The sequence below is a fragment of the Vulpes vulpes genome, chromosome 5 (genome assembly GCF_048418805.1).
Source record: "Vulpes vulpes isolate BD-2025 chromosome 5, VulVul3, whole genome shotgun sequence".
NCBI classification, from domain to species: Eukaryota; Metazoa; Chordata; class Mammalia; order Carnivora; family Canidae; genus Vulpes; species Vulpes vulpes.
The window spans coordinates 38,946,333-38,961,013 of NC_132784.1; the positions used below are offsets into that span (position 1 = coordinate 38,946,333).

The 14,681-nt window shown below is 41.8% G+C and overlaps 1 protein-coding gene across 35 annotated transcripts in view; it reads right to left on the minus strand.

Moving 5' to 3' along the window:
* Positions 1-14,681, minus strand: part of TCF4 (transcription factor 4) — a 354,790-nt gene that overhangs the window by 244,082 nt on the left and 96,027 nt on the right. Inside the window, exon 1 of one of the 35 annotated variants that reach the window (XM_072757928.1) lies at positions 4,715-4,775. The exons of the other annotated variants lie outside the window; for them this stretch is intronic. The gene's annotated coding sequence lies outside the window, so the exon portion shown is untranslated. Of the gene's footprint in view, positions 1-4,714; positions 4,776-14,681 lie in introns of those variants that run through there. 35 annotated transcript variants of the gene reach the window in all.

The window sequence follows — 14,681 nt, forward strand, 5'->3', positions numbered from 1 at the left end:
AGATTTTTCCTATACTTCTCTACTTCTTAATTTTAAATTGATTTTCATTACAATGCACTTAAAACTATGTCATTTGCTGTGTCTGAACCATGCACAAGTAGGTCATATCGCTTAGGTCCTTTTATCATGCTAGTACTCCCGTGTGCATTTCCTAAGAACAAAAGCAGTAGCTGTTATCGAAGCCAGAGAACTGACCGTTGATACAACACTATCTGATCCATACTCCATTCCCCAATGTGGCACTTTTTCCCCCTTTTGTGGTGGCCACGGTGCTGCCACTTAGCCAAGATGACCTGCAACTCATTCCATGAATGACCCTCGATCTCGAGTATAATAAATGCACTCAACCAAGAACAAAAAACAAACATGCAAACAAACAGCAAACGGAATCCAGGATTAGTCACTGCATCTGACCATCAGCTCTCTTTCATCTATTTTAATCTAAAACAGTTCCTCAGACCTTCTTTGCGTGACCTTGGCATTCTTGAAGAGTACAGGCCAGTTATTTTAGAGAATGTTTCTCAATTTGGGTTTATCTGATGCTTCCTCATGATTCTATTCAGGTGACTATCATAATACAAAAGTGGCCTTGTGTCTTCCCAGGGAGATCACAGACAGAGCCACGCGATGACCCGGTGGTCTTTGCTTGTGATGCTCATATCATCACCTGGTGAAGTTATCGTGGGAATTCATCACAGCACGATTACAACTTTCCCCTGTGCAACTAATCAGCAATCGATAGGGAGATCCTTTATGATCTTACAACCAATTTGCAATTATGCGCTTATTGAAAAAAAATAAAATACAGAAGCATATGAAGTAAAAAGTGAAAATTCCCTCAGTACCCACACTCCCCACCCTTGTGCCAGTGACAACCCATACCAGTTCTCTAGGTAGCCTTACATATCCTCTGGTCCTGTGATCAACTGGTTTTGAAAACCACAGAAATTTGGGGCAACAAATGTAAACCTTGACTAAAACGTCTGTTGTAGCTGAATGGGTAAGAAGTAGTCCTCAAATGCTTGTTTAGGTTCTAGTGACATCTCAGTGGATATAATTCTTAGTGGTAGCCTTGTGACCTATGTGGAGCTGGAGAGGATAGAGACCAGAATAAATGAAGACAGACTACTAGCTTGGAAGGAATTTGGCCAAAATGAAGCCAGGAGTCAGCACCCTACTTGCAAACCAATGCCATGATGCATAAAGCCAACTTAAATAATCCATTCTGGAGTAGATGCTGCCCTGAATGGCTACTTGTTCACTGCCTCTTTCCACCACATTCCATAAATCACCGTGTAAAAAGGAGATCCACCGCAGCAGTAACACTTTTCAATTAAGATCAAATGGATAGACAGGCACACTTATGACAGTCAGGAAAAAAATTAGAGTGATTTCCATAGACTGGCAAAAAAAAAAAAGTGGGAAACAGATCTAAAAGTTTTTAAAAGTGGGAAGTAAACTGACACTTTAAAAAGCACATATTCTCACATTTAGAATCAGGTATACAAATGAACAAAAAGTGAAGAGAAAAGCTTGAAGACAGAAAGACTGTAAGTGGGACTTGGCCACTGACGGAACATATGCATATCATACACTATTCATTAAATCAATGTACTGTTAGCAATATAAGGTCAAAATAGTCCCCCTTTAACCTTGCGGCAAAGCCCATGCCATTTTATAAACTGAACAGTGCTGGTGGATTTCAACTCCGACTTATAAATGCTTAGAAAATCACCCTTACAAATCTATCTCAGTCAAATGCCTGAGAAGACACTGGCAAAGGCTTTTCTTATTGGGCTTATAAATTCTGTGTCTGGGGGATCCCCAGGTGGCTCAGCGGTTAAGAGCCTGCCTTCAGCCTGGGGCCTGATCCTGGGGGTCCCGGGATCGAGTCCCACGTCGGGCTCCCTGCATGGAGCCTGCTTCTCCCTCTGCCTGTGTCTCTGCCTCTCTCTCTGTGTCTGTCATGAATAAATAAATAAAATCTTTAAAAATTAATAAATTCTGTGTCTGTAAGTACACACGCACGTGTGTGTAAAATCGGCATACACACACAAATACAATACACACACTTGAATTTACTAATAGTTTCCTGATATAATGGTGGTGTTTAAAACGGTTCCCAGATGTTGCAACTTGTTCAACTGACATCACCTTGCTTTTGATCAGAGTACAGAAGTCTGCCTTGGTGACTTGAAGGGTTTAACTTTTAGCTCACAGTAAGGTAACCACACTTTTGTATCCTGTTTTCCAAACTGTTTTTGTTTATATTTGTGTCATTTTAAATGATTTATCTAGAATCCTAGCAAGCATGAAACTGGGATCCAAAGGAATTGTATACTTAAGCTTGAGCACACCAACGCTATCTTTCAAAAGCATAAAAACAAAAATCGAAAGAGAAAGACTGGCCTACACAATAGAAGCTTGACCAACAGGTATCAGAATAGTTGTAGAAGCTTATTAGAATCCTTGCTGAACTAGGAAAAGTTGGGAGAGTATAATGATTGAGCTTTGGTAAGTAGGAATATGCATTCCCAAGTCGTGTTAGCAGTGAAAACACTATTGCTAAGTCTCCCCCCTGCGCTGCCCTACATTGTACACAAGACCATTTCACCACCACAACACAGCTTGGCACTAGTTTGAGGAAGACCAGGACTGTGACGGCAGGTCTACAATGACAAAAAAATGGGACTACAGCTTTCCCCAAAGACCCTGCTACTCTTACTTTCACTTTCAAGTGCCTGAGACACTCTCATAACTGAAGCAGCCAAAATGCATCTGCATGAATTTCCTTGTCCAGCTTCTTGGCGAAAGAAATGGAAATGCATTAGGAAGAATCAACTGGTATTTTTCTCAAGCTTAATGGCATCAAATTCACAGGAATACACATGGCTTTCTTTGGTAGGTCTGCAACTTGGATGCAGCCTGCCCTCTGCCCATCTGATAGCCAGGGAGTACTGGTCAGAGAGGGATGAGCGGCTGCGACGTCCTGCTCTTACAAATCCACTAAGTGGAATGGTGAAAAGCTGTAACTCTTCCTCAGGAATGGAAGAAATGTCGTTAGTTTGAAAGGAGATAGAAGCAAAGGCCTGAAGAATGACAATAACCAGGCATCTCGAAAGAAAACAAGAAGCAGGGAAGGGGTCCAGGGAAGCCGGAGCTGTCAGTAGAAAATAATGATTTATCTGATGAGATTAGCAGAAAGTTTGATTAGAAAAGATGCCTTCCTAACATAGCAAAGATTGCGATACTACTTTAAGATTTTGTTGTAGGAAAAAAACAGAGCCTGCCAAATGCGGTCTGTAACAGCACAGGCTAGCCATGAGTGATACAGTGGGAAAATAGCCACTAAGCCAGATTTTATTTGATTTGTACTGATGATTTTTATTAGAATACATGGATCATTGCTTCAACCTTTCCATGTAAAACCAAATCAAATTCAAAAACTCACACATCAGTCACCTAACCTTATGTCATTCCTTCTGCTTTACTCAAGTTGAGCCACATTTCAGCTGATCTGTCCTCGATAAATCGTTCAGCTACTCAGAACTGCTGGGCCAAATTCTGGGAGGCAAGTGGTACACAAAAGAAACTGCTAAATCTGCAGTTACAAACAAGAAAGCCAAAGAAAGGAATACTGCAAGCCTCAGAGACACAGAACGAAATCAAAGCAATATATAGACAATGCAAAAACAGGATAGAACAAATTCTCCTCGTTGTATCAACAATATTGTAATTTATCTTTAAAAGGCACACCCACCCCTCAGCTTCTTTTGCCCACTTTAATTCAAGGCTCTGAGACCAGAGGGGAGGCCACCAGTGTATAGCATGGGGAGATCTAATCAGTCGAAATGAAAAATAATCATCTGTTCTACAAATAAAAAACCTTACCATCTTTAAGGCAAAAAAAAAAAAAGGAAATATTAAATATTCGGTTTGTGGAAAGCCCCCATGTTATTTATACAAACTGCTTCATTAGAAGGAATGAAATTCGATTACATGAAGCATGGCAATGGGTTTTCAAAGAAAAAGTGCCCACAGCCTACTTCCCATCACTCTTTTACTCTTTTTCCGTTTTGCTTTGGCATCTGTCCTTTCCTCCTCAGCAATATTGCAGGTTTCGAGGTCAACCTATGAGCAATGGTTCCTGTTGGCCTATCCTAAGTCCTAACTAGAAGTTAACAGGTCAGTCCCTCTTGGTGACTCCCCTCTGTGTCCCAAGTGAGTCCTGAAAGGTGCCCTAGTTATTACCTTTCTCTGCAGAGAAGGTAAACAAGTTCCTCAGGTCAAGCCCATCAGCGGGCCTCCAACCCGGTGCCCACCACAGCGCCCCGCTGAAAATCCAAGACCCCTGAAAACTAGTGGACACCAAACCTTCACGTCCCCGGCGCAACCCACTGTGGCCGAGCTGAGGCTGTGTCCGTGAGCCCGCTGCTTCGTCCCCTGAGCACGGGCCTCCAGCTCTCCCACCCACCCTCCTGGCCACGCACGCGGGCCAGGGGACAGAGCCTGGGCCCAAGGGACGCGAGCCAACTGGTGCTTGCCTCTTCCAGGCCTGGCCCCTCAAACTTCCCAAGTGGGCCTCCACGCACGTTCTCCTTCCACTTTGTTCAGCTGCCTACAAAGAACCTAGGGAACCCCTGAGGCCCTGAAGGCAGAGCTAAGGAATGGAAGGACCCAGACCCAAGGGCTGACTACAGGCAGCTCGGCCTACCTCCGTGGATCTGCGACACCAGCGGGAAAGAGCCCTTTGCGGCGTTAAGCTACTGAAGTTTGGGGGTTGTTTGTTCCAGCAATTAGCATACCCTGACTAATGCATCCTCCAAAACAGACTTCCGAGAATTCTGGCGCTAGGATTCTCTCTTCCAAGCAAAGCAAACATACGCAGTTAGAGCTGGCACTAGTCAGGATTGTGAAGCAGGGGAAACTGGCCTTTGAACTATCCTTCTCTCCCTTTCAGACTTGTTTTCCCCTCTTAGCATTTCCTCCCTCTGAGCACCAAATGTTCTCAGGCTGCTCAGTCTTGTCTGTCTCAAGAAAATAAATCCAATACATTCATTAGCCATTCTTCTCTCCCAACCACTATCTTTCAGCCATAAGTGCTGAGCTGCTCAATACTTGTGTGATTTCAGAGAAATTCTTTGACTTCTCACATGCTGGGTATGCTCATCTGTAAAATGGGAATGATTGCATCTACCCTCCAGTACCGTTGCGATGATTAGAGATAATTTAGGAAAACCGTTCCATGGACTCTGGAGCACGGCAGGATCTCAAAAGGAGGGGGGTGGGAAATAACTTCCTGTTTTTACTATGATTACTACTACTATCATAGTATGATATTTGACACCAAAGGGATACAAAAATCAATCTAAAATAGGGCTTTCTCCCCGAAATACATAGTCTAGATTGGGAGAACAATCTGAGATAAATGCAAAGCAGTATATGATTACTAAGAAGAATGATGAATATTATGGAATTTGAGATAATAGAGAGTCATACAAACTAGAATCATCACTTGCCAGATCCTGGCAGTTCAGGGTGTGGAAAAGCAAAAGAAGACAGTGGCATCCTGGTGAGCACTGCCCGCCCTATGTGCTCATCCTCCCAACTCCATGTTCAATGCCATCATGCCGGGAACTCAGAACTGGCTTCGGGGAGGTCATTTACACTATGGAAATTGGCAAACTTCACATATAAGGGCTTTTTTTTTTTCTTTTGACAAGCAGATTATTAAACATTTCTCACCACTCCAAAGAAAACAGTCATTCATTGTGAGAAATTTTTACTCAAACCGCCTCATTTAATTCCTACAGTCACTACCGAGGCACACTGCATTACCCTCATTATACAGATGAAAAATCAGGCCTCTCAATGTTAAGTGATTGGCAAAGAATCCTGTGGCCTGTCTGCCCCACGCTAAAACCGAGGCTGCTTGCAAAAATGAAGGGCATCTGGATTTCTTTTTCTCAGAGTATCAAACGTATATTCACATGAACACAGAAAGCTATTCCTTAAAAACATCAGAATTCAGACAAGCCCCTCCTCTCCTTTATTTTCATTGTTTCTCATTTTCCTCCCCCACTGAGCCGACTTTTCTTAATAATATAGCCCACATTTCTCACCATCCTTTTCTCACACACCCAAGCCAATCTTCTGCAGAGACGCCCTTTCAAGGATTACCCAGTGCACTGTCCCGAGAAATAGACGTGTGCCTGGGAATAGAAGTCATGAATGATCTTTAAATCAGTACTTTCTCGTATACCTGTCCTCACCAAGGTAGTCTGTTCTCTCCTGGGCTGAACTGTGGGCACAGTAGCCTGGGTTTAGGAGGAACTGGGATACCTCGTGGATTCAGAAGAGGCCTCTGACATTAGTTCAATAACGACTGCTATCAACAGCTGCTGTCAGGCTTGGGTATGAGCCTGGGGTGTGAGACAAGCTAGGAAATATCAACAGGTTTCAGGAGCAGCCTGAGATCCCAGAAGACATCGGTACCAAGGGTGACTTAAAATGGCAGTGGGTGCTTGCCCTCTTGGTAATACATCATCAGTCCTTTTCTGCCTGACTGGTGTTTGGCCATCTTACAAGACCCAGAGCCTTCCAAGGACAGAAAAACAAATGTGCAAAGGCACTGAAGCACAAGAGAACATCCCCCATGCAGGGAATGGCAAGGCACACTATGAGCATTGAGAATAAAGGTATTAAAGTTGCAGTGATCACCAATGAAGAAATGCAGAAGCTGGGCAGGGCCAGAGGAAGACAAAGTACTACAAAATTTATTGTTCACTGTAAAGACTGCAGGCAGGCACCACAGTATAAAAGCACCTAGGTCATATTTACATTTTGGAAATGGTAGCCATGGGGACAATGGTTGTTAAGGTGAGAACCTGGAGAGAAAGAGAGTAATTAGAGATGAGAAACTACTGCTGTAGCAGAGATAACAGACAATTCAGGATTACACTGGGGCAAGAGAATAGGCAGGGGTTGACAGCTAACTTGGGAAGGTAAGGCAAGTAGACAGGGGTTATTCTCAGGTTTTTGTCTGATGGATATTTGTGCAGAGTTGGAGGTAGGGTGATAAAAAAAAAAAAGAGTATATTTTAGACATTTTGTGTTCCAAGTGTCATTGGTCACCCAAGTATAAGTTTCGACAAAGTAACTGACTAAGTGGGTCTGGAGCTCAGAACAGAGAACTAGATTAAGATAATTTCAGGCACAATCTAATTAAAAGTCCTTTATTATAAAGAGAATTTGCCAACCCAGGGAAGTGGAAAATCCAGAGATAAAGCATATTTTAGGATGAACAAAACTGAAGTTCGCTCTCATACGTCCACTCTGCCACCTTCATATAACCTTCACTCCAAAGCTGAAATCCATCATGGTCATAGGATTTCCTCTACTTCTTTGCAGAGAGTTTGATTTACAAAAGAACACAATTTTTCCTCACTTTGCCTTGACTGGAACCATTATGGAACCAATCTCTAGAGCCACAAAATATCTGCATGGATTTGCAACGATGACCCAAGTCAAGAAGCACAGCCAAGCAGTTAGGATTACCCTGATCGGTATAGTCCAATCACGGATGTCCCCAGAGATGTAGTGATCCCACAGAAACTACGAGGACACGGAGGAGGAAATGGAGTATATGTTAGTGAGACAACCACAACTGGAGATAGAGCCCCAAGTGCCATTGGTGCGTTAGTATACAGCATGCAGTGAATAGGCAATAGGCATGCAGTGAATAGGCAAAGGGGTCTTTGTAAACGGACACACGAATCCCATCATGCTGCTCCCTCCTTTAATGCATCAACATCTTTCCCCCTTGGTGTCAGGATAAGAGAAAAGTTCTTAATTATGGACACCAAGGCCACTTTGGTCATGTACCCACAGGCCCTTGCTTTCTCCTCCAGTATCCCCGGTCCCCTAACAATGCTCAAGCACACCACTGGGCCTCCTCTGCAGACCCTGAGATGTGTTTCCTCTAACAGAAGAAGCTACAACCCACTCCCCACTACTCCACTTCCCCACTTGGCCTATTTCACTCTCATATCAACTCTCAGCTGAATCACCACTTCCTAGAAGGAAGCTTTCCTTGTCTTCTAAATCCAGTGTCTTGTCCTTCTCTTTCACTAGATTTGTCACAGATGGAATTTCACATTTTTATGATTCTCAAGTGATTTCTCTCTTCCCCACTGAACAATAAACTGCATGAAGACAAGAACTTTGTCTTGTTTACTTTCCAGCCCACATGGTGCATGCAGGGAAGGGAGAAAGCACATGATATAATCTTAGTTAATTGTATGGTTGTATGGCTGGGCCCTTAGCTCTTCAGATGTGTACACAAGAAAATACCAAAACACTAGCAGAATTCCTCAGGTTGTGAAACACAACCGGTAGTCCTCCTATGACTTTGAGAAGGATGATGTCACAGGATAGAAATTCAAAATTTTGTTCTACTGTTACTAAAGAAATTCAACCACAGGTACACCACAAAGATTAGCTTAGCGCATTTCCCCCCACAACTTAATAGTTCGTGTCACAAATATGCAAGCATGAGTTACGATTCAGCAAGAAACAGGCAGATCAGTACCCTTAACACTCTGAAACACTTGCCAGTCACATGAGGAGACAGGAGTTAATGTATGAATCTCAAGCTCAATGATTTCTAGAGTAAAAACGCAGTGAAACAATCAGACTTCATGTATGTTTTATCCCCTGATAGAAATAATCTCTTATATGGTCGTTGTAAAGGGAAACATTTGCCTCTTTATGCTCACTTTGATAAGCACCCTAGTGATTTGACACATATTATATAATCACTGGCCTCAGGACAGAGCAAAAAACAACTGTCACCTCCCCAGTAGAACAGCTTTCTGAGATCTGGCGATAGCAAGACAAAAAGTGGGCCCGACGTTCTGTGTCTGTTACTTTGACGGCAGTTATGGCTCAACATTTCTTGAAAACCTTTCCACTGAAACCTCCCAATTGATGAGCAAGGGTATTATTAATATCTAAAGTTCTGTTTCAAGTATAATAATGAGAACACCACGGTCAAAATGATAAGTACCCCATGGCAGTTTACTGCTTTGGACTTTTTGAAGCATTTTCACCCACAACTTTCCACCATCCCTCGCAACTGGGTCCCAGAGAGAAGTCCGGGGGTTGGTTCAGGTCATCGAGGCAAGTCATTGGCAGAGCTGCAAGGAAAACCTGTCATCCCTCTTCCTGACCTCTTTCCAAACTGACTCTCACCCATTCTCTTGTGCCACGAGAGAGAAGCGACACCTTGAGAAGCTGGAACCCCAATTTTTTTGGAACCCCAAATTTGAAAGAAAAATTCTTTGTACAAAAAAGTTCTCTTTCGTCTCACAAATCAATCATAAGAATCCAGTTTCCCAATTATCCCAGAGGAAAATTCTATTATTTAAACTAATGGTGACTCAGAGAAGCATTTTAACTTATTTTCATGTACTTTTTTTTCCCCACTTACTTACACCGAAATAGAGAAATATCATTAAAATTGAGAGTACCCAGGAAGAGATGAACATACATATTACGTCATAGGCTATATTGAAAGTTCTCAAAGATAACACATAAGCAAGTCAACTAACAAACCACTAATGAAGAAAAGTGTTACTGTAGGTAATGGACAGGCAAAGTCTACAGTAGATCAATACCAGTTGCTAAAAGCTCAGATTTGTCTGGATTGTGCACGACAGTAGGGTCCAGACGTCAGCAGAGGGGAAGTAGTGGAAACCAGTCTCCATGCGGACAGAAAATCTGTTATACAAGTTCATATACATTGATTAAGCACACGAGTGTCTCCCGCATGTTATGGTACAGAAAATAACATAGATTTAGCTGGATTATAAAACATACAAACATCATTCTCCTCCTTTATTCTAAACTTTAGTGTATCTGAAGATGCAATGACACTGTTAGCTCTGTTTACCCGCTGTCCGTCCCCTTCTTCCTCCATCATGACAGGCCTGTGGGGGTTTTTGTTGCTGTTTTGTTTGTCTTTCAATAGCCATCCTTCCTCCAAGTGGATCAGGGGAAGGTGACCTCATCTCCACTTCCAGACATAGATCCTGAGTACTGGTGCCAACCACAAGGACTAATTTAAAATGGACATTGAGACGCGTAAGGCTGCCCCTGGGTCCCGGGGAAAAGTTCTCTCTGTTCCAAGGAGAGACACACATTAGAAAATGGCTTTTTACTTTTCTCTGGGCATATTCCTGCTTGGGCATGATGCATAGAACTGCAGCAGCAATGTCCTTATTGTCCCTAGGATGAAGCCAGCACACAGAGGAGGGAAAACACCAGGGATTTCAGGATAGATTACATAAAGTAATGCATTTCCTTCTGTTTAAGCCAATTTGAGTCAAGGTTTGTTGTTGTTGCTATAGCTGAAAATATCCTAAAAATTATAGCAGATCCCCACTCCCTGCTACCGCAGAAGTAGGCTTATGCACTTAATGCTCATTAAGCTTCTTCAACAATACATACCAAGTCTGCATAAATCCAGACCCTACCTGCTGAAAAGCCATCATCTCCTGGTCACTCACATTTGTCCAAGCCCCACCGAGGCATCATTTTCGGAAGTAGACCAGTTATCTGCCCTATAACTCCCCACTTAATTCTCCTCTGATTTGCACATGTATCTTCTTTCTTACCTCTTGTCCCCTGTGGCCTGCTTACAAATACCAACCAGCACTTGGCACAACTAAAGCTAAAGGCTGCAGAAGGTGCTGAAAGAGTACTTTCTCCTTGATTTACCAATGTCAGTCCTACACAAAAGCTACACACATGGCCCAAACAATGCCAAGACAGGGGGTGGAGGGATGGGAGAGAACTGACTCTAGAGGGAGAGTCAGCCTTAGGGAGATCCAGAAACTCCTAAAATTGCTGCAAAATTTTACTTATGCATTTAGCTAGATGCACTTTTCTGGGAAGAAAGTCTGTAGTTTGCACCGGATTTTCAAAGCTGTCTCTCACTCTAAGAAAGTTAAAAACCTTTCTCTAGATCAACTATTTATCTAGCAAACCACACTGTCTGGATATGTAACACACTCTTGCCATTATTCCAACAGAGGTGAAGGCAGAGAACATGTTCTCCAGATCTTTATATCTCTTGCTCTTTAGGTATTGATAATACTTGAGTTCTACAGTGTTTTAGACTAAATAAAATCTTGTGAACTCTCCTGGTCCCTCAAGAGCCATTCACATCTCATCTCAATGGAAGAAAATTAAGTCCCATTACTAAAAATATAGAACACAACCTTTTTGAGTTTGGGCCTCTCCAAATGAATTATAAATCCTGAATCCAAATTTAGTTGAGGGGACAAAATATGCACTTGAATATCAAATATTAGCAAAAAGTTTTAAGTTCAGTGACAAATGGCAAATAAACATAATCAAGGGATTGCTTCCTGAAATATATTTGAAAAAGAGATAGAGCTTTCTAAGGCAAGTTTGATTTCAACCATTGGAGAGTACAAAGGACGAAATCTCTTACAAAGGTGGCAAGAGAAAAGCTGACACACAGAGAGAGAGCCCAGGTAGAAAGGCACAAGCCTTTTTTGGTTTTTTTGTTGTTGTTGTTGTTTTGGCACAAGGTTTTGGCACAAGGCTTTGAATCAAGATACACTGAAGAATCAAGGCTGGTTTTATTTCAGTTAAGAGTAATAAAGTAGTGATAGATAAAAAGAGATCAGTATCTGGGCAGCCCAGGTGGCTCAGCGGTTTAGCGCTGCCTTCAGCCCAGGGCCTGATGCTGGAGACCTGGGATCGAGTCCCATTTCGGGCTCCCTGCATGGAGCCTGCTTCTCCCTCTGCCTGTGTCGGGCTCCCTGCATGGAGCCTGCTTCTCCCTCTGCCTGTATCTGCCTCTCTCTCTCTCTCTGTCTCTCATGAATAAATAAATAAAATCTTTAAAAAAAAAGAGATCAGTATCTTCTCAATCATCAATATTTACATTCTACTCAACCTTATTCGATTGAACTATTGCAGCCTTTACCAGTTTTCTCCTCCTTTCTTCTTACTAACCACCTTTCATAATAGAGCCTCAAAAACCAGTTTCCCTGACTTCAGATTTGCTTCACTCCAACCTATCATGGGCCAGTGACAACGGTCACTTCTCTGTATAAAAACCTTCGCTGATTCTGTAACGTTCACTGTTGCCCAATACACCTCTGGTTATCTGGTCTCCAGGTCTTCCCTCTACTTCAAAAACGTTTCTTCCCACTCAGTAGATGCTCTTAAAATGAATAAATGAATGAATGGTCTCACCGAGGTGTCGACAGATACACACATACACATCAGTCAACTACATATATGATACGATATGTACTGATAGAGGTAAGAGACAAAATACACATTCTTCACAAAGCTGGAATGTAAGGTCCTTGTGAAAGTTCTTACATAGAATTTAACAGCTGATGTTAAGGCTTTAATTATGTAGGCGGGATAGACAGTAAATATAATTTTATACTACTTAATATTAAGTGATGAATTGTCTTCTCACAGCAGATTTGAGCTTTCATTTGGCCCTTGATGGGACATGGCTTATATTTTCACATGACCATGTTTCATGATCATATGATGAGAAATCAGAATACGTATGGAGAGGGCCTCCTTGGAGAGATAAAAGAACATGCCTAGTTCCTCTGCACCCCATAATTATGCTCACTAATTTTTTCACAATATTTGTCACTATTTAGTATTCTATATTTATAGGCATGTTTATGTATAGAAGTATATGTAAATATATATCTATATATATATACACACATTTTTGTACCTTTATATATATATATATAGAGAGAGAGTACCTTTAACTACATTTGGTAGTTGGTATCTTTGTTTTTTTACCCCACTGGGATGTAAACTTCATGGCAGGGCACTGACTGGGTATCTGTGGCCCAGACTCTACACCAGAGCCTCGATGATGATTTGTTGAGTGAATAAGTAGATTTAATCAACATTAAAATGCAGAATTTTGAGGGAAAAAAATCATAGAAAAAAGTGGAACCTGACAAAACATCAAATAAAAGGAATTTTTTTAATGCCAATGGAAACATTATTACAAGGTGAAAGCATTCTTTTTCCCAGTAAGGGCTTTATACATTCTTAATTATCTCATTATATGTTTTATTTCTCTCATATATTGAGTGGAGGATTTATTTTTGAAAAAAAGACAAGGACAGGACAACAACTTAATTTGAAACATAAAAAATCCAGGAGATAAAATGCATAAATTGTTATCCCTTTGAAATCAAAGAACAGATTTGAAATACTGTAATTCGACTACCTGATATATAGTTTACTACTGGTTTACTCAAGAGATAGCATACAAAGCTCCCCATTTTCTTGAATAAAAAATAGTAGGCCTTGCAAGAAGACATACACAGTGCTCTTCAAAAACCCTGGTTAAAGCCACAAATAATTGCAAAGCTTGTCCAAATCAAATGGATAATTTATTGTATGTGTGATTTCTGTAAAGTCTTTACAAATATCCATGGATGACTTTGCAACCCATTTGAAAGGATTTACTATAAAACTGCACAGGCATAAACAAACAAAACTATTCTCAATATTTATACTCACAACAAAAAACAATGTAGTTCCCTATTCACTTGCGGTCATGAAAAATCCTTAGTTCCTGTACTCTCACTGGGCTATAGTCTAATAGACAAAACAAACAAGGTTTTCAATTTAAACGTAACACACATGCATCCTCTCTTTTTGGGGTCCATAAACCAAGCATTTTTCAAAAATTCAGGAACGAGATAGAAAAGCAGAGAAATAAATGTATACATTTTTAAATATCCCATAGCTCTCTGTGATACCAGTGTGTTTAGCCCAGGAAGAGTGAAACTGGTTTTTAAAAGTCTTTGTAGCCGCAAAAGAGCCAGAGAATTAGAGGATGAAGAAAAAAGTAGTAAAGGTCCGAAAAACTGCACACGTGGGTCGGGGGGGGGGGGGGTGCAACAGGACAGGGCTAAGAGCTGACGTGCATGCCACCATGCCAGCCCTTCTGCCACCAACTTAGGCTACAGCCCCATCTTCAGAGAGACTGCTGAGCGGGAGTGGGAGCCCATTGACCCAGTGTCTCTAATGTTTAGGGCATTAGGGTGGGGGGCGGGATGCATAAAGCCAAAGGCTGGTCCAACAGTTGTCACAGAGTGAAGACAAAGGGGAACCAGCCAAGGCTCAGGTCGGAATCTTTTGTCATTGCTCTTTTCTTATTTTCCTTTCCTTTTTAATTCAAAAATGTACCTTCAGTGTAAATAAGAGAAGTCAAAGGATGAAAAGGCTCTCTTTACAAAACAAGCTTTCCAAACACACCTGTCCCCTATTTTGAGGACTCTATCTGTACAGAGATTTCTAAGCCTCTGGTTTGCTCCACGATTTCCTGTAATTTAGAATCTCTGTAGTGGTAGTTCTCGAAATTGAGGGTAAGTATGCATCCCAAGGCAGGCACACCATACTCAGGGCACCATACTTAGTGAGCCCAGGAAACTGCAGGTCACAAAAAAAGCCCAACAGAGTAGGATGCAGGGGTACCACTTTGAGAAAAACCAGGGTGTCAACTGGAGCCAGAGTTTCCCTTATCTCAACTGATCCTCAGACCTACTTGTATCGGTCATCTGGAACACCAGTTAAACACAACAACAACC